The sequence below is a fragment of the Pinus tabuliformis genome, chromosome 7 (genome assembly GCF_031772625.1).
Source record: "Pinus tabuliformis cultivar Carrire ecotype Pingquan chromosome 7, CPIR1, whole genome shotgun sequence".
NCBI classification, from domain to species: Eukaryota; Viridiplantae; Streptophyta; class Pinopsida; order Pinales; family Pinaceae; genus Pinus; species Pinus tabuliformis.
In genome coordinates, this window is record NC_142293.1 from 1,242,129,109 (window position 1) to 1,242,154,654 (window position 25,546).

At 37.6% G+C, this 25,546-nt stretch overlaps 1 long non-coding RNA gene across 1 annotated transcript; it reads right to left on the reverse strand.

The window, feature by feature from the left end:
- Positions 1 to 337: 337 nt before the first annotated feature.
- On the reverse strand, positions 338 to 17,568 carry LOC149251876 (uncharacterized). Its single transcript, XR_016266932.1, has 2 exons — positions 17,343 to 17,568; positions 338 to 622 (listed from the first exon to the last, which is right to left on the reverse strand). It is a non-coding gene; the product is annotated as an uncharacterized LOC149251876 (long non-coding RNA).
- Positions 17,569 to 25,546: the final 7,978 nt, after the last annotated feature.

Sequence of the window (25,546 nt, forward strand, 5' to 3'; positions counted from 1 at the left end):
TAAAAAAGTGTTTATACCATGTGTGGGGGTACTTCATTAGATTTGGGGTGCATGTTCTGTGGTTGATCCTTGGTGTTGCATGATGTCATACTAGAATTTTTGAGTTCTAGACCTTGTATGGATGCTTGTACGACATTCTTCCTTGGAGTGTAGGAGACCTATGGAGCTTGGTCACTTTATGTAAGCAACACATGATTTTCTTTGGAAGACACCCAGCATTGGAGGACTGTTACGCATTACAAAGGAGAGCATTGAGCCTTAAAAAGCTTGGGGTTGCATGGTTGCTTGCATGGAGGCTTATGTTGAAAATGTAACTGGTATTGGTCTTCATAATATAAAAATAATTATTTATGTATTTATTATTATTTTACTTTTTATCATGCATGTTCTTCATGCTCAATAAGAGTCATAGAAATTTGTATTCAAGACATGTGCCAGCTGGACATTTGTAAAAGAAAGAAAATCATTTTTCTTGTTGAAGTCTTAAGTATACAATAAATTGACCAAGACAACCTTCAAGTCGGCCTCAATGATAGTTGTTCAACCTCCAGTCAGGAATATATATGTAGATGGTTCGACCTCCTTGAGATTCGATTCATCCATCAAATAGAGTGATCTGAAACTAGCAAAAGGAGTTGAAAATTAAAAGAAGAACGAAGAAAAAAACTACAAGTATACTCCAAAAGGTTGATTGAATCATATCTAAAGAAAATCTTACATTTTTCTGTGTATACAATCAAACTCCTGAAGTGTTGACAGACCTGTTTTCGGCCTCCTCATCACATACCCAAAATTTCTGAAATTTGAACAGTTTGAAGGCAGATTTGTTTAGCGTTGACTTTGACTTGAAGGCATTGATTTGGACTGCTTAAGATCACTTGAAGGAAAGTTTGACTTGGTCAATTGGTGGCAGACTTGTCTTGTCTCTAGTTTTGGATATCTCATTTTGACTAGATTCAATAACATGATTTTTGGGTTTTCTCCTTTGAGGGGTTTTTCCATGGCTTGGAAGCATAAAGTTTCGTGTTTCTTGTTTCTTTGTGATCTTGGAAGACTAATATTGTGTAATTTCTTGATGAAGAAGAAATAATAAGTAAAAAGAAGAGATTTAACTTTCACGGGTAATTACCAAGCAGGAGAATCGATCATCATCTGCATTATATTTGATTTTCCAACATGGGATCAGAACTAAGGTCAGAAAGAGGAAGGTTACTTCGTGTTGGAAAGTCTCTACTGCAGTGATGCAAGTTTCCTGAAACCATCGTCCTGAAGAATATTTGAGCTCCTCTGAGATAGATGCTTTTGACAGTCCGAGTATGAAGATTTGATATAAAAATAAAAGAAATGTGAACTTCTAATGAATGATGCATAACTTTTGACACTGATTGTTATCTCCTTCATGCAAGTTTAAGGCTACCTCAATAATGATACTTAACACAGTAAGACGAGCTCCTGGTGGCCTATACTGATCAGAGCTTTGAAAGAAGCTATATTGCTAAATTGGTATGAGTGTCTTGAGAAACTAATCTGTAATCTGTTGTGAGGCGATGGGAGATTAAATTGCTCCGTGGATCAAATATAGTTGAGAGTACTTCTTGACAGTGATTTGGAATTCTGATGCAAGGCCTATCAGTGAAGAATGATACAGATTCCCTTCCCAATCATAACTATGATGTAAGTATTTTACTATTTTCTAAAGGATGATGCAAGTAATTCTTAACAATTCAAAACAAGTTGGAAATTCTGGAGCAAGCCTGGTGACAACAGTAAAAACAAGCCTCCTTTTTGAGATGTATATACATACCCTTGTACCATGGAAAGTAAGACATCAAAGTATGTCAACAACACAAATTGACTGGGCAAGAGAAGAACAAAAAGCAAGTTCCTACACTCTACACTCTCTGTGGAAACATGTGCGTGAATCTAAGAGACACTACAATGAAGTTAATGGTGAAGGATAGAAGCATGTCTTAAAGATCATTGTGACTACTACAGGAAAACGTTGCATACCCTCAAGAAGCCGAGTCAGCTGGGAGAGGAAGATACATTTAGTTTCTTTATCTCAGGTTCTGAATGGGAAAGTTTGTAGGTCTACTGGTAGAATCTTTTTTGGTTCTGGGCATATGGCTATGTGTAAAATCTCCATTTACAGGGCTGAAAAAATCTAAGCTGTGAAGACGGGCCGAGACCCTAATTTTAATGGACAGTCATAACATGTAGGTTATGATGAAGGCTGGAATAAGGTCCACACTTCCTCAAGTAAATGTGTAGAAGTTGGAGATCCAAAAGAAGAGGTTTACACTATTTTGTCGAAGTTGTTAGAGCTGAGTTTAGGACACACCTGTAGCTGGTACAAGATCCCCATAAGGGGCCAAAAATCTCAAGGAAAGTGCACATAAAAGTTACCTTATGACAATGAAGCAAACATCTAATATAAGGTATGTTGACTTGGTTCTCATGTTAATTCATTGCTAGGAGATGGAGGTCTGTCCTAAGGTTTTGGACAGAGGGTTGATATCCTAGTTTAGCACTAGTTCAGTGCATAGACAGTCACCAAGATACTGCCCTAAAGTCTGTCCAAAAGATAGAGAAACTCACCTTGATTTCTGAGCAGGTTGTGAAGAGACGTGATCCTAAGAAAGGTGATAAAAGGATCATTTTGTCACTGTATTGAGGGCCACAAAATCTCAGTATTCTGCTAGCTGCTTCAGGAGTCTAGAATAAGGCTAAAGTATGTATTTTGGTGTGAACTGATGCATGATCTAGAGTAGACGTGAATGGCTTTCATTAAGTACTGAAAATGATTTAATGGGTTTTTTTATAAGAGATGAACAATAATGTGTTGGATGCCCTAGTTCAGTCATCTAAATAGAGTTAGAGGACTGATAATAGGGCATATTTGTTGAGCTCTAGATCAGTCAAGCTTTGAATGTAGTTGAGTAGATCCAGAAGCCCTGAGAAACAATCTTTTAGTGAAGGAGGTTTAGAGGTCTGGCTGTGCAAACCCTAGATGCAACATTCTGGAAGAGTCAGATTGTTGACAAGATGGGAAGATTTGTAAAACCTATGGAGAACGATAAGAGCAGTTGATTTGTCACAGAGTTAGGGAAGTTTTGGTAGCCTTAGGAACAGACTTCTAAAGTGACAAAAGAAGTCAAATATGCTCCCATTTACTGTCAGAGAAAAGCATATAGAAGCATGTTTCTTACAAGTTACTTTTTATAGAGGATTGCTAACTTTCAGAGTTTACTCCAAAAGTGTTTATACCATGTTTTGGGGTACTTCATTAGATGTGGGCTTCATGGTGTGTGGTTGATCCTTGGTGTTGCATGATGGCCTTGCACACTGGACTTTTTGAGTTCTAGACCTTGTATGGATGCTTGTATGACATGCTTGCTTGGAGTGTAGGATACCTATGGAGCTTGGTCACTTCATGTAAGCAACACATGAAGGGAGATTTCTTTCCTTGGAGGACACCTTGCATTGACTGTTAGGCATTTCAAAGGAGAGCATTGAGCCTTAAAAAACTTAGGGTTGTAAGGTTACTTGCATGGAGGCTTATGTTGAAAGTGTAACTAGTATCGGTCTTCATAATGTAAAATAATTATTTATGTATTTATTATTATTTTATTTTTTATCATGCATGTTCTTCATGCTCAATAAGAGTCATAGAAATTTGTATTCAAGACATGTCCTATTTGGACATTTGTAAAAGAAAGAAAATCAATTTTTTTGTTGAAGTCTTAAGTATACAAGAAATTGACCAAGACAACCTTCAAGTCGGCCTCAATGGCAGTTGTTCAACCTCCAGTCAGGTATATATATGAAGATGGTTTGACCTCCTTGAGATTCAATTCATCCATCGAATAGAGTGATCTGAAACTAGTAAAAGGAGTTGAAAATTAAAAGAAGAACGGAGCAAGAAACTACAAGTATACTCCAAAAGGTTGACTGAATTATATCTAAAGAAAAGCTCACATTTTTCTGTGTATAAGATCGAACTTCTGAAGTGTTGACATACCTGTTTTCGACCTCCTCATCACAGACCCGAAATTTCTGAAATTTGAATAGTTTGAAGACAGATTTGTTTAGCTTTGACTTTGACTTGAATGCGTTGATTTGGACTGCTTAAGATCACTTGAAGGAAAGTTTTACTTGGTCAATTGGTGGCATACTTGTCTTGTCTCTCATTTTGGATATCTCATTTTGACTAGATTCAATAAGAGGATTGTTGGTTTTTCTCCTTTGAGGGGTTTTGCCATGGCTTGGAAGCCTAAATTTTGTGTCTCTTGTTTCTTTGTGATCTTGGAAGACTAATATCGTGAAATTTCTTGATGAGGAAGAAATAAAAATAAAAATAAGAAATTTAACTCTCACAAGTAATTACCAAGCAGGAGAATCAATCATCATATGCATTATATTTGATTTTCCAACATAGCATCAGAGCTAAGGTCAGAAAGAGGAAGGTTACTTTGAGTTGGAAAGTCTCTACTGCAGTAATGCAAGTTTCCTGAAACCATCGTCCTGAAGTAGATTTGAGTTTCTCTGAGATAGATTCTTTTGACAGTATGAATATGAAGATTTGATATAAAAATCAAAAGAAATGTGAATTTCTAATGAATGATGAATAACTTTTGACACTGACCGTTATCTCCTTCACACAAGTTTAAGGCTACCTCAACACTGATACTTAACACACTAAGATGAGCTCCCGGTGACCTATACTAATCAGAGATTTGAAAGAAGCTAGATTGCTAAATTGATACGAGTCTCTTGAGAAACTAATCTGTAATATGTTGTGAGGCGATGGGAGATTATATTCCTCTATGGATCAAATATAATTGAGAGTCCTTCTTGATAGTGATTTGAAATTATGATGCAAGGCCTATCAGTGAAGAATGATATAGATTCCCTTCCTAATCATAACCATGATGCAAGTCTTTCCTAAAAGATGATGCAAGTAATGCTTAACAATTCAAAACAAGTCGGAAATTTTGGAGCAAGCCTGGTGACAATAGTAAAAACAAGTCTCCTTTTACCATGGACAGTAAGACATCAAAGTATGTCAACAACATAAAGGATTTGAGCAAGAGAAGAACAAGAAGCAAGTTCCTACACTCTACACTCTCTGTGGAAACATGTGCGTGAATCTAAGAGACACTACAGTGAAGTTAATGGTGAAAGATAGAAGCATGTCATAAAGATCATTGTGACTACTACAAGAAAACGTTGCAGACCCTCAAGAAGCCAAGTCAGCTGCGAGAGGAAGATACATTTAGTTTCTTTGTCTCAGGTTCTGAATGGGCGAGTTTGTAGGTCTACTAGGGGAGTCTTTTGTGGTTCTAGGCATATGGCTGTGTGTAAATCTCCATGTACAGGGCTGAAAAAGTATGAGATGTGAAGAAGGGCCAAGACCCTAATTTTAGTGGACAGTAATAACGTGTAGGTTGTGATGAAGGTTGGAATAAGGTCCACACTTCCTCAAGTAAACGTGCAGAAGTTGGAGATCTAAAAGAAGAGGTTTACACTGTTTTGTAGAGGTTGTTAGGGTCGAGTTTAGGACACACCTATAGCTGGTACAGGAACCCTATAAGGGCCAAAAATCTCAAGGAAATTGCACATAAAAGTTACCTTATGACAATGGAGCAGACATCTAAGATAAGGTACGTTGATTTGGTTCTCATGTTGATTGATTGCTAGGAGATGGAGGTCTGTCCAAAGGTTTTGGACAGAGGGTTGATGTCCTAGTTTAGCACTGGTTCAGTACATAGACAGTCACCAACACTTTGCCCTAAAGTCTGTCCAAAAAGATAGAGAAACTCACCTTGATTTATGAGCAGGTTGTGAAGAGACGTGATCCTAAGAAAGGTGACAAAAGGACTGTCTTGTCACTGTATTGAGGGCCACAAAATCTCAGTATTGTGCTAGCTGCTTCAGGAGTCTAGAAGGCTAAAGTATGTCTTTTGGTGTGAACTGAGGGATGATCTAGAGTAGACGTGAAATTCATTAAGTACTGGAAATGATGTAATGGGTTTGTTTATAGGTGATGAACAATAGTGTGTTGGATGCCCTAGTTCAGTCATCTAAGTAGAGTTAGAGGACTGATAAGAGGGCATATTTGTCAAGCCCTAGATCAGTCAATCTTTGACTGTAGTTGGGTAGATCTGGAAGCTCTAAGAAGCAAGAAAATAACAGATACATGCAAGATGCCTATTCAACATCATCTGGATGTGAATCAAGCTTCAAATTCACATTTGATAATGTTGGAACAAAAATCTCATTCTCTTGGGTGCTATCATCAAGATTTTCCTCTTGATCATCTCTAGAACTCAATTCAGAATTGCAAAAAAGATCCTACAGGCAGTGGCAACTATATCAATGGCTGAGTATTACAAACATTCACTAGTATAACATATAAATATATTCTTAAGAAAAATATATATAAATACATTCATTCAAACCTGAGTGTCCTCAATTGGTGCTCAAAATACACCATTGGTCTTGGCATTATCTTGCCTTGTACCCTACATAGGTAATAAATAGGATCCAATTTCCAAGTAAGCTAATTCTAGTGAAAATATTTCATTTTCCACTGATCAAGTAGGAAATTAGTTGTTCTTCTAGCATAAGAAAACACTTCCTTTTGCAGATTTCCTGATTAAATGCTCAAGAGACTAGAATACCCAGCACAAAAATCCAATATTTAAGTGAAAATTGACCTACAGATTATGCTTGCTTATTTTCCCAAAATTTAACACCACACATATCTTCTTAGAGAGTGTATAACATATCCAATCATGGATACAACAAACAAGGGAAAGATTTGGTGTGACATGTATAGATGTGAGATTATAGTCAATATTGGGTACCTCCCAGGAAGAAAAGGAAAGAAGCCCTATGAACTTGGCTTAAATTATCTAGATCAAGCACTTACCTCCTCACATAGGCTTGTTTCACCATGGTTTTTTGGGATTCGAGGAATGCCACTTTCATTGGCAAGGGAATCCCTAAAATTGACATCTTCTAAATCTCCTTCTTCATTCTGAAAGCAAAGTTAATTACCAAATGCAATCATTAGACCATCCTATCAAGGTATAACCAAAGAAAAAATATCAATGGATTTAATGTTCCATTTATTGTTTTATGTGTTTTGTCCACAAACTTCACCTCCATTTGAGGCATCTCCTTCAAAAGTTCATCTTCTTCCTCATCACCATCCGAAAGGCTTTTTATGATGACTTTCCTCTGAAAGTTCCTCAAAAGATATACCATCCTCAGAAATTTGCAACACTCCATTGGATCTCTTCCCAGCCCTGATGATTCTGCTATGATTTCATCTTTGCTAACTAGGTTCTTCTTTAGCTTCTTACTTTGTTTGTCTTCTTCATGAATGTTTTTCCTGGATTTGTTTTTGGCTTTGAGTGATTCCATTTCTGTGTAGTTATTAGAAACTTGATTATCTTATGTTGTTTCCCTTGTATGCTCATTTATAGAAGCATGGAATTTCAAGTTTTCATAATCTTTTCCGCTTTTAGAAGCAGAGTATTTCATGGATGTGTTTATGGTTTCAAGAATGTTAGTTCCAATGTGGACATTATCAACTTGATGATCTTTTTTATCATCCTCCTTGTCTGCTTCACCTAGGAGATTGCAAAAACTTGTTTTGGGAAATGCATTGTTCCTCTGCATGTTGTATTTGCTCCAAACTAGCAGTAAACGCTTGACCATTACTCACGAACTCACTAGCATTCACATAGTCCATGAGATCACTATCATCAACAATATTATTTTGATAAGTAAGAGGAAATTTCCTTCTATCATTACCAAGGGCTTTCCCTGCTCTCTTCAACATTTTCAGCTTTCCCTGTGGTATTGGAGAAGCCTCTTCGGAAACCAGGAGATCTTCATCGTCAATCTCCAAATGGGTCACTCACCTTTGGCTCATTTCCACTTCCATGATAAACCTTTCAGTTATAAAGGGACCTACATTTCACAAACACCATTCAATTTACCCAATCATTGTTCCCCTTAAACTTCACACATGTTTTTACTTCAGATAAAGAGCACAAATCAAACCTTCTATAGCGGTAGATATATGAAAACCTAAATGTCGATGATCAAAGCCAGAGTTGGCACAATGGAAATACATTTAAAATTTACAGGCTTCTCTTCAGCCTCACACAAATCTACTTCAACTCAAGAGTGTAAAACAAATCCTAGACATTGATGTAGAAGAAATATTATTCAGAAACCTATGAAATAAGCATGGCCAAGCCCTCTTTTTTGACAGTGCATGTGGTACATCATAAATGCAGACAAAAAAAACAACAACAACAACCAGAGATAGTTAAGCATGTTATATCAAACTGTAGGGTCGCCAAAACTTTTGCAGAATTGGTTGTTGCTGAGTATAGGACTTGTTCTGTTATTGTTCTTCGTAGAAAATGAGACCCATTTTAGGATAAAAGGCTAGACCAACAAGTACGAAAGAGTGTGTTAAATCAGGATGCAGCCATAATGATACATATCTCCTTATGAAAGAGATGGTGTGAAGCATCCTTTTATAATCTAACAAATCCATTCATTGTTTAAATATTATAATTTTTAGATCAGAGATGGCTCAGATCTCAGGCATGATGTATATTTTTCAAGAAAGATGTACATCCTCGTGAAATCGGAGACAAAGAATACTAGAAAATTGGCTAGTGCGACAATTGTAATTGAAAATATATTTTGTAGAAGATAATATAAATCCACTAGAGAAAGATAAGATAAGATAATTATATTTATGTCCAACTAATGACCACAAAGTAGGTCAAAGGGATTGTTGAGTACAATGATGTCCATAAAATGTGGGAGAACCAAACTGTTAAAATTGGCAACTAGGGCCAAAATCCATGTGGGTCATCTAATTTATGGCAACTAGTATTTTTCTTGGATTCCTCTCTTCGAGAAGTGTAGGATTGATCTAAATATCATCCGACTCTGACATGTATTTATGGAGATATGGATTTATTTATATTATTTGACAATTTGTCAAGGTCAGCCAGCAACCAAATAACCCCCAACTCAAAGAGAGTCCTAGCTGCAGTTCGGATGTGCCCTAGCCGCAGTCTTGAAGGAAGCCCTAGCCATAGTGAAAGGAGAGCCCTAGCCACAGATTGAAGGAAGATCTAGCCATAGTCAAGTGATGCCCTAATCCGCTGTCCAAGAGGCTCTTATACGCAGCAAAAGGAGCCCTTTATCTACTGTCCAAAGATTCCCTAAGATGCAGCAAAGAGGAGGCTCAATACATAGTCAATGAAATCCCTGAATGGAGGCCCTAATCCGCACCAAAAGAATACCTAAAGCCACAATCAATGGAGCCCTAATACATAGCTAAGAAGGAGCTTCAATACGCAGCAAAGGAAGCCCCTATCCACTGTCATGAGGAGGCCTAAATCCACAGTCAAGTAGCCCTAGCCACAGTAAGACAAGGAGAAACCTAGCTGCAACAAGAGGATTCCTAGCCACAGCAAAAGGAGCCCTATAACAACGTGAAGGAGTCTAGAAAAATCAGAGTGGTAATTCTGTGGTAAAGCCACATTGTTGTAGGTGACATCGTGGTCTATTTCAGGGTTGTTTGGGCATTATAGGGTTGTTCTTGAGCTCGGTTTGCAGGGCAAAAGAAGCCGCAGAAAAGAGGAGCAAGGGATTGTTGTTTAAGCACTAATTGGGGCACTGATTGAGGGGACCGAATTTACAATCAACTACTGAGCTAGGCCGCAGGCCATAGCCAGCAGTTGGAGGCCTTTAGGACATGCGTTCAGGGAGGATAGCATCCCTACAAGGCAATGTATGCATGGAGGGTTTCTTTTAGGTTAAACCACAGTATTTGGAGGTTGTCTTGTTGAGTTGTATGGAGGTTGAGGAAAACATGGTGTGGCCAAACCAATGGTACAATATTTCCGCAATGCAACAAGGTGTAAAAGATGTCTTTGAATTCAGGGCTGCATCTTAGAACATTTATCATTAGTAGAATGATGGACTTACTGCTTCTGTCATAAATATTCATTTTGTATATTTTTACTCTCTCTCTCCACTGAACTATTGAAGATTATAAGAAGAATTGATCAAGGGTTTCCCCACACTGGGGTTTGTCCCTGGCTGGTGCCACATCTTGTGTCCTCTGATCTTGGCTTGCCTTCTACTATTTATGTTTATGTTCTATCTGCATTTTACTATCGTGCTAATGTGATTGCTAAATTGGTCATTGATATTGGGCTGACAAGAAAATTGAAGTAAATTTCTCTTAAGCATAGAAAATACCTAAAATTAACACAAACGGTCTCCTATAAAAAATACAATGTATGAATATAAAAGGTACAATGCAAGAACATAAAAGATACAATGTATGTAATTCCCTAACGGAGAATATCCAAGGGCTAATGGGTCTGAGGGTTAGACCCATCTCTCCTAACATTTGAGGCTGGTTGAAGAACATGTAAAAAAATTCCACAAAGTTTGTTGGGCTGATGAAGGGTCAGTGGGAGGTGCAGACTTTCCACTATCTCGTTGTTTGGGGGAGTTTGCGCACTGTTGAGGTCTGGAGGACCTGGTCTGTCTCTTAGGGACGGATCTGAGATGGTTTCACTGATGAGGTCTCATGTGGCGGGGTGAGGTCCCATTGATCCTCATTGGTCTAGAGTCTAGATATGAAACGGTATCAATCATTCTCTGTTTGAAGATAGTACCTTGAAAAATGTCGTGATCCTCAGTGTGGGGTTTGGTCTGATGGGAGGTTGAAGAATATGCACTTGGAACCTCAGAGCCTCCTGCATATATATGGCCAAACATCTCTGATAAGGATACCTGAAAAAGTTTGCGAAGGTCTGAGAGTCTATGAACAAGCAATGGAACCTTCCTTTGATCTCGTAATAGATAGGGCATCTAAAAATGAAGTGCACCTCGACCTCTACTTCTTGTAAATGACATACCTAGCACATTATATCTGGTCTATTAATCTGGTGGTCCATCTTTACCCGAATTCTATGAGAACCTACTCTGAACTCGCCTAGAGGAATTCGAAGAGCATGCATCCAATGGTGAAACATATACTGGGGTCAAATAATGAGCCCATCTCTTAGCTCCAAGAAGTGCTTAGCGTAGAAGGCCATATTTGGGCGCAACCCTTCTGGAGGATTGAACCAGGTGACCTAGACGAACTGCCTATAGATTTCCTCCCTAATGATCTTGTTCAACTCTTGTCTAATAGGTAGAAGATGACCAGGAGCATCCAAGGAATATCGGAAAAGAGGGAGACGATACGACTGAATGCCCACTGACTCTAAGAGATATGAAAATCCTGTAAACCAACATCTAGCCTGACCTGAGGGAGTAGAACGAGCAATAGTCTCAGAAGAGAAATATGCCAAGTAAGAGTAACGGTCCCTACTCTTTATCGAGTCTAAAAATCCCCAGACATGATGCAAGAATGAGATCAAACTGAAGATTGTCTCAAGTCGAAAGGGTTGAGCTCCAAACTTTGCAAGAATGATGTGCTGAGGTATAGTTTGTTTGCATCTAATGATGCGGCGAAGAAGAAGAGTCTGGACTCTCTCAACTGAAGCCCAATCTGACTCAAGTAAAGATGGTCCCCAAACCTCTGATCCATATAGAATAGTGGGATGGATCAAGGTGAATAGTGGGATGGATCAAGGTGTCCATGAGGCTCATCTTAGACAAGATGTCCTAGAAGTGATGTCGAAATCATTGTCTCTCGAGAAGGGATAAGGATCCATATAATTTGTTGATCCAAGGCTGAAGTGCTAGTCGCAAACTGAAGCGAGGACCTAAGAATTGCACCCCCAAGTACGTATACGTGCTAGTGATCTCAACCTCCTTCCCTCTAAATAGGAAGTGAAGGTCTGAAGTTTTATTCACCCCATTGAAGAAAATAACCTTGGTTTTACCCAGGTTGACCATCAACTCTCAAAGATCACAAAACAGAGCTAAGGCATCCAGAATCCAGATGCCTCTATAATCCTTTTGGAGATGAGGAGAGGAGGACCACGCCATCAGCAAAGAGTAGAATAGATATCATGACCTAGTGAAGAAGGCAACCATCAGTGTCATGTATATGCTCGTGTAGAAAAGCATCCAACTCATCAATATAGATCCCAAACAAGGTAGGGGACAATGGACAACCCTGTTTAACCACAATAGTGCTTCGAATGAAATCAGACATCCCATGAGCCATGCGAAGATGACCAAGAACAGACTCATATATGCACATAATAGTTGTCAATAGGGTTGTCGAGATGCCAATATCTGCGAGTCTCTCGAGTAAGGCTTCCCTCGGAACAGAGTCAAAAGTTTTTCAAAAATCTACGAAACAACAGTAGACTTTCGTAGAGTGATGTCATGCCTCCTCAATCACAGCGCAGAGGGTGAAAATGTGGTCAATGGTCTAATGAGTTGGTTGAAAATCTGCACGTCCCCTAGCTCTGATTTGTCTCTGCACAAGGTCACTGGAGAGCTTCCTATGTATAACAGTAGCATACAACTTCGAGAATGTGTGGCCCACCATGATCGTACTGTAGTTATTGGGATTTGACCTGGGGCCTAATTTGTGGATTGGATGGATGATGTGGTGTGACCATGCCGATGGAAAACCTTCATGGACTACATGGTTGAAGAGATCAGCCAAATAACTAACCAAAGCACAGAAACCGTGTTTAAAGAACTCTTCTTGGTAGCCTTCCTCATTAGCCGCTTTGTTGTTGCTCATCACCCAAATGGCCTCTCTAGTATCTTTGTCTAAGAATAGGTAACAGGAAGGGGGTGGGGAGGTAACATGAATTTGGCTCTACCCTGGAATATCTTAAAGGTTGGAAGTGTGAGAAAACATGGATGTAGGGTCAAGGTCAGATGGAAGAGGGGAGCGTCGGGGAAGGATGGTATGCTATAATTGTTTAGGGAAGTGGGCAAGGAGAGCAAAAATTTCTCATCTTCTATGAGAGACAAAGAGTCATTTCTTGCAACGAAGGAGACGATGGTAAGAAGCTTTGATGTCAAGGTAGAAGGGTTGAGAGTGGGTGAAAGCATATCAAAGTTCTTGATGTAGAGTCTTGCATTCGTCATCGTACCATTTGTTCATGGGGCAAGATCCAAATTTTCAAGATGTGGAAGTGGAACAAGTGGAGTGAGGGAAGGATTTGAGTGCTGCTTCCCAAATGAAAAATGAAAGACAGGTGTATTTAGTGGAAGCAAAATCAAGAAAGGAGAATTGGGTCTCTGATGGGAGTATATTGCGTAAGGTAGAGGAGAAGATGTCAAGGTCACCTTCGTCAAATCGAAAGGTGGTTCAAGGTGGGCCCCGTGGGGGAAGGATGGGGTGGAAGGGGAGGCTCAAATCAGAGATAGAAGGAAAGAAGTGAATGATTAGCAAGGGGGAAGGGGGAGACCGAGAGATGGCGAATCAAAGGGAGGAAGTTCTGGCTAGCGAGGAAATAATCAACTACACTTGCACCCCCACCATATGGCCGACACGTGAAAAAGCGAGAGTCTGCAAAATAGGGAAGACCAGTTAGAATTAACAACTCCTCTGATTCCCTCAACAGCAATAGATGCTTACCATAAATTGTTGAGGGCCCCAAAGCATCATCTGACATCCGCTGAAGCCCAGCTAAATCTGGATCTATCACCTCGGTACAAAACACATCCTCTGATCAATCATGGAGAGGGATGTGGAGATATCTAGTATGATCATTGAAGTCACCTAGGAGGATGGCTTCCCCAACAACAGAGTATTGGGTGATTCCGGTGTAAAAGTCTATAAAGGGGTCCCCATTTGAGCCATTATGGATGTAAAATGGTGAAGAGGCTGAGGGAAAGTAACAGAAAGCAATGTAGATGTCCCTCGGATGAGAGACTTCGACACTAATCTGAATCCACATAAACTTGGCAAAATCGTCTTTGGCTACCACAGGTAACTTGTCCCGGAGTGAGTCACTAGCCAAACAAGCAACTCCATCCGATCCTCTGACCCCTCCCGAGCTCGTCGTCTCCTACCTGTAGCTGAGAACCAATGGTAACCTACGATATATGGGAAAGGTCGAATAGGGCTTGCATGAGCCTCGGTCACGAAGACGATGTCCATTGATTCAAGAGCGCCATGCAAAAGTCTCGGTAATGACCAGAAAGATCCATTTCATTCCAAGAATGGATAGAGATGTATGTACCCTGTCATCTCCCCAAGCGGGCCCATCATTTGGAAACTCTAGTTTAGGGTTCCCACCCAGGTGGGAAGGAGTCCTGAATGACTGCCCGAAGATTCCTGATAACTTCTCATTTCCCTTCCTGCCATGCTTCCATAACCTGTTCTCTGGATTGTTTAAGTTCTGCAACCTCTGCTCGAGTGAGGTCCTCATCCAAGAAAATCCTATTGGGGAGAGAAAACAACTTCCACTTAGTCCTGAGGGCGCAGAGTCGATTGGATGCAGTCTGAAACCTAAGAGAGTGGATTCATAACCCAACCAGGCTTTGTACAGAGCTATATTAGGGAGGCTAAGGGTATCTAAAGGAACCTAGCCCCCACTTCCATAGGATCCAGAGAGGAGTGAGGTAAGGGAAAACCTCTCACCTTGAGATTCAATTCTCTCACTCGTCTAGTGCATTCTTCCACAAGTTTTTATTGCACCACCTCCTTAACTGCTGCAAGAGGGGTAGGAATTTTATCCTTTGCTCAAACCACTTGTGCCCAAGAATTGATGTGTGTCTCAGTTTCTTGTTTGAAGGTGGCATGTTGGGATCAAATTTCTTCCTGTTTGCTTTTAAGGTCGAGAATTTCTGCATGCAACGTATCATTTGGAGGATGGAGATTTCCCTGCTCTTTTCTTCCATGTAACATCTTCTTAAGGGATAAATTATCCCCTTCCACCTTCGAAACTTTGGCAGAGAGGGTGTGTATTTCATAATGGAGCTTATTGTTTTCAGTTTCCAGAAATTCCATTTTCAGTAAAATTTGTTTTACTTGGGCTGTCCAAAATGAAAAATTTGACTCCATGGTTTTTTCATGGACGCTAGTTTCAAGTTGTACCCCTTGATCTTCAACCACAATTACTGCGGATTGAGGGTAAGTTGGAGGCTCTGACAAGATTTCAAAGAATTGGTTAACGTCCATGTGTAGGTCCATCAGAAGTCCTGTAAAAATAATGCTCAACCAGGGACTATAACTTCATTTGTTATACGTTGATTCATCAAAAACTTAGTGTGCATCCTCTCTTCCTTTCTTGGTTTGTGCCTCTGTTGTTGTTGTCTGCCATTGGTGCCTAGAACTGGGCGCAGGTCGGATGTCGAGAGCCCTGATGTTATCACATACGTTATTTCAAGTTGTACCCCTTGATCTTCAACCACAATTACTGCGGATTCAGCGTAAATTGGAGGCTCTGACAAGATTTCAAAGAATTGGTTAACGTCCATGTGTAGGTCCATCAGAAGTCCTGTAAAAATAATGCACAACCAGGGACTATAACTTCATTTGTTATACGTTGATTCATCAAAAACTTAGTGTGCATCCTCTCTTCCTTTCTTGGTTTGTGCCTCTGTTGTTGTTGTCTGCCATTGGTGCCTAGAACTGGGCGCAGGTCGGATGTCGAGAGCCCTGATGTTTTCACATACGTTATTTCAAGTTGTACCCCTTAATCTTCAACCACAATTACTGCGGATTCAGGGTAAGTTGGAAGCTCTGACAAGATTTCAAAGAATTGGTTAACGTCCATGTGTAGGTCCATCAGAAGTCCTGTAAAAATAATGCACAACCAGGGACTATAACTTCATTTTTATACGTTGATTCATCAAAAACTTAATGTGCATCCTCTCTTCCTTTCTTGGTTTGTGCCTCTGTTGTTGTTGTCTGCCATTGATGCCTAGAACTGGGCGCAGGTCGGATGTCGAGAGCCCTGATGTTATCACATACGCCTCTGATCGAGACCTTTTCCTGCTATAGGACTATCCATCGTACGAATATGACTTGGGAATGGATGTGCGTGCTGTTGTTGGATTTATTCTGCTCCAGTATCAACGGAGTGAATACAGTCAGTTGCTTGTGCCGAAGCGGTTGCCATTTGTGCTTCCTTGAGCTGCCTGATGAAAAAAAAATGGCGAAACCCGGAAACAAAAACCTATAACCCTGTGAAAGAGCACTGTTGGGTAGGAAATACCAAATCAACCACCGGAAAAATTACGAATTAAAACTCACAGCAGCAGCCTGTTATACACCATTCCTGCATACCACCAAAGAGAGAAAACTGGAACCGACTTCACCGCCCTCGCATACAACCGTAAAATCATTTTCTGGTAAAGGATTCGTGCTACCTTAAAGACATTGCCGAAAATAAGGTTGCTTCTAGAGATGAATGAGAGTTTTGCCTAGTTTACAGTACTGTTTGTAGAGATATCCTCAATGAGTGTGAGGGTTTGCACTGTCTCGGAATAGAGAACTCGGCATTGAAAAATTCAAAAAATGGATTGGGAATGTTGGAAAGGAAGATGAAGAAATGGAATCAGGCTATAAAAATTGTAGTACGGGATCTTCTTGGCAGTGAAAAACACCTGTGTTCAGATATTTGAGAAACTGTGTCTATTTAGGGCACTTATTTTGTTGAGACTGCAAAAGGTGCTATCATGCATCTGCTCAATTTTGTTGAGGTGATTGTGATAAGTTACTAGCCTCTGAAAAGGCTCTTTAGGATTATCAACATGTATGAGAGCCTCTTGAATCTTCTACTAGCCATTAAGTCAATATTTTCAGATGAGTCTTTTTCCAACATCAGAGCAGAGGAAATGGAATTTTGACACGATTAGGGGAGGCTGCAAAGAGAACAAGAGCCATGTAGAAGTGGAGAGTAATTGCAAGGTCTTCCTGACATACATCTAAGCTTAATCTAAAGGTAAAAGGAGAAAACCAACGAAAAAAATGCAAGACATTCACTGCCGAAAAGGGGAACGACATCGCAGATGCATTTAAAGAACGTTGTCAATAGGGAGTGAAATAAACGACCGCCATAAGGAAAGATGGTAAAAGAATCAGAGGCACGGTCTAAAAATTGCCATGAAATTGGGGCGAGAAATAGGCACCCGTTAGGGAAACTAATGTTATGTATATCAAGGTGATATCCCCGTCAGATTTAAATAAGTTTAGCTCGAATATTCTACACCAGGACATACAGAGCATTAAAAACCCTTATTGCTCCCATTTCATTGACAGTACCGAATCTTATTGGAAATGCGGAAACTGAATGGAAAAAGCATAAAAAAGACACTGGCACTAATTAACCAGTGTAAAGAGAAAAGAGAGAAACCTAGCTGCAATCAGAAAACACGGAAGAAAGCCATCGTTGGCCACTGGCACTAATTAACCAGAAAACACGGAAGAAACCTAGCTGCAACCAGAAAACACGGAAGAAAGCCATCGTCGGGGTGGATCTACATCCAAGCAGCAAGAGAAGTTCGGAAAATAAAGATATCGTGTAGAAAGAGATAAATACAAATTTGCTGTTACCAAAACATTTTCAGTAAGAGATGATTTGAAACAATGTATTTAATAAGAAAAAGAACAAATCAAATAGCTTTGCGCCCATCATCTATATCATTATAGTACAAAAATTTGAAAGAAATAATGGAATGAAATGTCCATACATTTACAAGTTATGGGTGGACTCTATGTCTCTAGAGATGATTGACCCTAGATGGGAGTGTTGAAGAACGAGAATGGTCTCGGAGTGTTGAAGAACGAGAATGGTGGGATACAGTGATCTATATAAATTGATTTTTAGGACTGAAAGTCTTGAATGTGTTGCAGGTCCAGTAGTAGCATCTTAATAGTAGAATCCCAAGCTGATGCTATGAGCATCCAAAGATGCCTCTTGGGAAATTGTGATGCCAAAATTTTGTCTAAAGACTTTGATTTGGATTAAATGTAGAGAATTTACCACAACATGGCCAATTAAGCGGTATGTGTGGGCTCCCGCCAAAGTCTCCTTAGATGTTGTAAATGAAATTACACGTCCCATTCCAATCCCATAACTTTGTAAAGTGAAAGTTAAATTAGGAAAAAAAAACATAGCTTTATAAAGTGAGAGTTAAAGTAGGTATAAAAAATTATGGGAATTTAGAACACGAAGAATGAGTGGTATCCCTCAAATAGCCTACATGTTATGTGAGCTTATCTCGGAGGATCCAACGGTTATTTGCCTGGTTATTTGCCTCATTAATGGTGTAGAAACCATTGAACTAACAAAATGTTTATATTCATGACTTTTTGGAAATGGCACTAGATGATTATGTTTATATTCATGGCCTTTTGGAAATCACATTAGATGATTAGGATGGTGATGGTGGTAATTCGTTTTAAATAAAAAGTATATTAATTATATGAATATAAGTGTTAATATAATTATTTGTTTGGTTTATTGAATATGTGATTTTTGCATTAAGGGTTGTTTCCCAATCTTGTAGGACAAAGATGTTGTAATGTAATGTTCTGTAAAGATTTTGGCTTAGTCAAATTACATAAAAATAAAATAATAAACATAAAATTTATAATTATAATTATTAATAAAACATTTTGACTATGTTAAATTACATAAAAATATGCAAAACCATTTTAGAGTGAAAAGAGATTCGATCCCTCTGTGTCCCAGGTAGATCCAGAGTTAAGATGGCTCTAGGTTGGTTATATAAGGTATGATATTTTTTATTTGAATAATTTAGTATGATTATGATAAGTTTATGTTTCAATTTGAATGTTGTGCACTTTTTAAAATAGTGGTATTGTGTTTTCTAACTCAAAACATGAAGAGGTAGTGAGCTTTCTTTTTTTCTCCTTCTTTTAAATGTGTTTCCATTCAACCTAGTGATCTATGACTTTTGGAGAAGACACTAGCTCTAGATGCCTTACTACTTCCTTGTTGAATGGAGACCTTAGATACTATTTTATGATATGTCTATTATTGATGTCAAAAATGTGGATCTGAGGGATGTCAGAACACAGTAGATAAACACAAAAATATATGAAGAAATGTAAAAATGCATGAAGATAGGAAATATATAAACCCAACTAACCTGCGATGTCAACTCCAAAGTTGCAGACTTCAACTAGGAATTAGTTGGTGCCTGCCTCTTCAAGCTTTGTCTCTAAATTTAACATTACAGATGAATTCATAGAATGTGGTCTTTGAATCCATCTATAGTGTTAAACTTAATTTAAAGACAAAAGGGTATTCATAATTTTAACACTATGGATGGATTCAAAGACCCTTTTGTCTCTAAATTTTAACACTACAGATGGATTCAAAGACCCCTGTAGTGAAATGTAACACTTCGGTATCAAAATTGCAATTTTTCATTTGTGGAGTGAGACAATTAAAAATTACTAACACAAATAACTAATTCATATACTTGTTGTACTTGTTATTTGATCATATTTTTATTCTTGGACTATAATAGTCATTTACATTAATCATTATTAATTTTGTCACTTGTTATCTAATCATATATTTTAATCCTTGACTAAATTAGTCATTTAAGTTAATAGCTTCTAGTTTAGTCACTCTTTATCTAGTCGTATATTTTATCCCTAGACTAAATTAGTCATTTAAGTTAGTCATTTTTAGTTCGGTCACTTAAAATTGCTCAAATTTAGTAGTAATTCACTTGAAATAATTGGGGTGACTAACGTTTTTAGTCACCTAGTCATTAATTTCATCATTTTGTACTAGTGTCATGGCTATTAGTAACTTTGTCTCTATATTTAGTACTTTAAAGTTTGATGATTTTGTTGGTGTTATCCTCTGTAAGGCAATGCGACGTAAATTCTCAGGTAAGACAACAGGTAACACTTTGGCTACATATAATAGAGGAAGAAAACTTGAAAGAGGAAAGAGCCTAGAACATCACACTAATTCAAGGAAAGGAAAATCCAAATCCATATTAGGGATAGTGTGCTAGAAATGTGGGAAGAAATGACACCTAAAGAAAGATTGTAAATCTTGGAAGGGAAAAGAAGGAAATGGAAAATAAGAAAACAATCATGAAGCGAATGTAACAGGTGATGTGTTGCAAGATGCTCTAATTCTTTCATTAGAAAATATTATTGATGTATAAGTTGTAGATTCAGAGGCTTTATTCTATGCCACACTTGGTACGAAACATTTTCATGACTATGTTCGAGGAGATTTTGGACAGGTTCGTTTAAGTGATGATAAACCCTGTAAAATCGATGGAATGGGTAAGGTTTTTATAAAACAATAGAATGACAACCAACGGCTATAAAAGGTGGTAAGGCTTGTTCCATATATGAAGAAAATTATAATTTCAATAAGGAAGTTTAAAGGTGAAGTTTGTGTAATTACATTTGCAAACAAAACCTGAAAGGTCACTAAAGGAGCCCTGGGAATAGAAAAAGGAGAAAAGGTTGGTACATTGGATTTATGCAATGTTATTTCTAATTATGTTAATGCCTTAACCTCCACATGAATATATACAAAACTCTAACATCATAGGCTTGAGCACATGAGTGAGAAGGGGATGCAGATTCTTCACTCAAGAAATTTGTTGTCATGTTTGAAGCATATTGATTTGGAATTCTATGAGAATTGTGTTTATGGAAAATAGAAGAGAGTCGGATTTCTCAGAGTTGGGAAAGAAAGCAACAACAAAAAATTAGAGCTTGATTATACAGATGTATGGAGACATACTTAGGTATCATCACTTGCTGGATCTTGCTATTATGTTACTTTTATTGATGATGCAACTATGGAAATTTTTATTTATTGTATTCAGAATAAATCTAATTTTTTTGATAATTTTAAGAAATGGAAATCTTTGGTTGAGAATGAGACAGGAAAGAAGTTGAAGTGTCTTAGATCAGATAATGGAGGTGACCACTGCAATAAGGAGTTTCATAATTACTGTTCAGAGCATGGAATTTGTAGAGAGAAGACAGTTCTAGGAACACCACAAGAAAATGGCGTGTCAGAAAAGATGAACATGACAATAATGGAGCATGCAAGGTGGATGAGATTACATGCAAGATTACCCTTACAATTTTGCGTAGATGTTATAGATAATGTTGTTTATCTAATAAACAGAGGGCCTTCAAATTCCTTGGATGGTGGTATTCCATAGGAGGCATGGACAGGTAAAAAGGTAAGCTACTGTTAGATTTTAGGCTTCTGTGGGAGTTTTTTGATTCCTGATCCGGATTAACCACAGTCTTCACTTCATTCTGCCAACGTTTCAAACCCCAAAGGGGGTCCATCATCAGGACAAATAAGAAAGAATAAGAATGAGAGATTATTGAGAGAGAATAGAATTGCGACCTGAGAATAAATACAAGAAACCTAAATTCACAAATAGAGGCCGACATATGATTCTTAATTATTATTTTATTTATTATTTTCTTATTCATTGAAACAGGATTTTATTATTATTTACAATTTTTAATATTTTTTATTGAAATATATTAATTATTAAAATTATTAAATATTAAAACCTTTACTATAATTGAATTGAATTAATTAATATGACTAAATTATATTAATTATATTATTATAATTAATATATAAATAATATGTATAATATAATATATATAAATTATAATTGATTTATATAATTATTCTAATTATTTTAATTAATTTATATTTTTAATTTACTATAATTTAATATAAATTAATTAATATAATTTATAAGATTTTATAGGATTATAAAATAATTAATATATTTAAAAATATTTAATATAAATTAATTAATATGTTTTATTAATATAAAAATAATCAATATAAATTTATGAATAAAATTTTTACCACAATTAAAATATATTCATTATTAAATTATAAACAATTATTAAAATCTATACTATAATTTATTTATATTAATTAATATAACTAACTTACTCATATTAATTATATTATTATAATTAATATATGTAAATAATATATCTGATTATATAAAAAAAAAAATTAATTAATTTATATAATCATTTTAATATAAATTAATTAATTTCATTAAAATAATTTGATATAAATTAATTAATATAATTTATAAGATTTTTAATATAATAAATAATATAATTAATATTAATTAAAATGATTTATATAATTAATATAAATTATATTAATTTACCTTAATATAATTAATATAAATTAATTAATATAATTAATATAATTTAATATAAATTAATTAATTAATACAATTTATAAGATTTTTCAAGATTTTAATATAATAAGTAATATAATTAATATAAATTAATTAATATAATTAATAAAATTAATATAAATTAATTTATATTAATTTTATATTTTATATATTAATATAATTATATACTTATATAAATTTGCTTTAATTGCTTTAAGTAAACTCCCTGAATGCAAGACCCTTTATTTCCGATCGTGAGCTTCCAAGGGTCCGGGGGGGTTCATTTGCTTTATCAGAGGAAGCCAATTTCCACTGATTTCACTTCCATTGTCCCTGTTGAGGTTCTGAGGGTATTTCATAATTTCAATGGCCTCCCTGGTTTTTCTTTTATGATAGTTGTCTTCCCTTGCAATAATCCTGGCGCTTTCCAAACACACATGATGTTTGGTTTTGGATGAGTGCTCAGCAAGGGCTGATGTGCGGGATCTTTCATTCTTTATGTCAGCGGTATGTTCTTTAAGCCTTATTTTCAGAGATCGACCTGTTTCCCCAATATAACTCTTGCCACAAGAACAATCGATCTTATACACCCCCTTGAGCTGCTGACGATCAATGTTATCCTTAACCGACCTCATTATTTGCCTTATTGTTCCACATGTTGTAAATTGAGTGTGAATGTTCTTCCTCCTTAGAATTTTTGCAATCTTATCTGTAATCCCTTCGATGAATGGAAGGTAAACTTTCCCTTGATTTTCTTCCTTGTCTACAGGGGGACGCTCAGAGAGGGCCCTATCCTGAGCCCTTCTTATAGCTTTCTTGATACTCCATTCCCTGTATCCAATGTTTTTGAAGACAGAGGTCAAGTGCTCTAATTCCTCCTTTATGTGATCAGAGCCAGAGATCCTAAAAGCCCTCACAGCTAGGGTGTTTAGGACGCCGGATTTTTGGGAAGGATGATGATAAGAGTCAGCGTGAAGATAGCTATCAGTATGCGTTTTCTTTCTGTAGACCTGGTGACCCAAAGTACCATCCTCCTTCCTACTGATCAGAACGTCTAGAAAGGGGATCTTGCCATTCTCCTCAAGCTCCATCGTAAATTTGATTTCGGAAGATATAGAGTTAAGATGATTGAAGAACCTCTCAAGCTCAGCCCTACCATGAGTCCAATTCAGGTTGGTGTCATCTACGAATCTTTTCCACCATGCTGGCTTCAAGTGGAAGGAGTCAAGGGCTTTCCTTTCAAAGTACTCCATGTATAGGTTAGCGACAATAGGTGAGAGCGGGGAACCCATGGCAACTCCAGAAATTTGCTCATAATAGTGATCTTGAAAACTAAAAAATGTGGACTGTAAACAGATTTCTGCAAGCTTTGATGTTTCAGGATCGGTGGCCATCTTTATGACATGAACAGCTTCATCAAGAGGAATCTTAGTAAACAATGATACGACATCGAAGCTTACAAGAATATCATCCTTATGCACCCTTTTATTCTTAATAAGCTTTACAAAATCACTGGAGTCTTTTATGAAAGAGTCTGTGTTACCAACCAGAGGTTTTAGGATTTTAGCCACATATTTTGCTAATTCATAGGTAGGGGAACCAATGGTGTTAACAATTGGTCTAAGGGGAACCCCTTCCTTATGGATTTTTGGTAACCCATAAATTCTAGGAATAACCTCACAGGAGGGAATTAGCTTCTTCTTAATTTTATCTTCCAGGTTGGTTTCCATGATGGCTTTCTTGACCTGCTTTATCACATTTGGAATAGGGTTGGAGTTAACTCTTCTATAACTTCCACAGCTCAAATGCTCATTCATTTTTTGAATGTAATCTTCTTTGCTTAACACAACGGTGGCACCACCTTTATCAGCTTTAAGAACAACTATCTTATCATTATTTCAGATAGATCTGAGAGCCTCTCTTTCTTCCTTATTCAAGTTACTTTTTGGCCGTTTGGACTTCAGCATAGCTAGGGAACATTCTTGTTTTATTATTTCTCTTTCGTTTGATGAAAGACTTTGAGTCCCATTCTCAATGTTGCAAATGATGCTTTCAAAGGGAATGTTCTTAGGTGAGACAGCAAATCCCAATCCCTTGCTCAGGATTTTAATTTCTTCAGGGTTGAGAATTGAGGATGAGAGATTCACAACTCTATTATCATGTTTATTAGGAACAATGGGGTTCTCCATAACAAACTTATCATTGTTACCATTATCACTTGAAGCATTACCGTTCTTAATAGTTCCAAAGTTTGAATTCGCTTCAGCTTCCCTATCTTTTCCTTTTTCTTCAACGCTGCTTTTATTCTTATGAATGTTATAATTGCTTCTGTTCTCATATATATTATAATCCTTTATGATCCTATTACCATCCTTAATGTCGACCTGTTTACCAATCTCCCCATCCTTACTAACAAGTTTAGAGGGATTTTCCACGCAATTATTCTTACAGTTGTTGTAATCACCAGAAGGGACAGAATTCATAGGTTGGACAGCGCCGTGTTCCTTTGTCTGCGTGCTCCATAGATTCATGCTGCAACCGATATTATTTACATTTAGAACCTCATGATTGCAACCATAAGGGACCCCTTGGACAACGTCTTGCCCCAAATGTGTCTGCGTGCAACTAATATTATTTACATTCAGAACCGTGTGATTGCAACCAGACTTCGTTCGTTGGACAGCGTAGTGCTCCGAATTTTCCTGCGTGCTCAGGTTCATGTCGCAACTAATCTTGTTTATTCTCTTAACCGCTTGATTGCAGCTTATATCCACAGCGTGATTGCAAATAACTATTTCGTTGCCGTTGTCTTCTGGTCCGATGCCGCTGTTTCCTGATCTGTTGCCAATTCCTGGTTGAACAACGTTAATGGTCTTCTCAGCAATACTGATTCCTGGCTGAGCAGCGATAGCCAGATCAGTGTTCTTGCGTATTCCAGCGTGTTCCACATCAGATCCCCTTCTAATATCAGTGCTGCCAGTATTAGTTCCTTCTTCTGTGCCGTCTTGATGAACATCACAAGGGATAACAACGCAGGAAGTTTTAACTGTGCATGGAATTGGCATGCTCAACCCCTTATTAAAACCCACGCCTTCCTCCAACCTGGCAAGCTTCCTGGACTGCCTCTCCCTGGCGATTCTACCCTCTGACTGGGCTTTTAATGCAGCCTTTGCATCAATTATTTTCCAAAGATCCGAGCTTATTGTCTTAGTTAGTTTCAGATGGGAAGAGAGGGCCAGGCGATTGAGCTTATCTAAGGATGCCCTGGTTCTTCTGATTTCGCTTCGAATTAGGGACAAACTTAACCTTAAAAATGACTTATTATTGTAATGATTAAATAGTCTATGATTAACCTTGGCAAAGGGAGGAA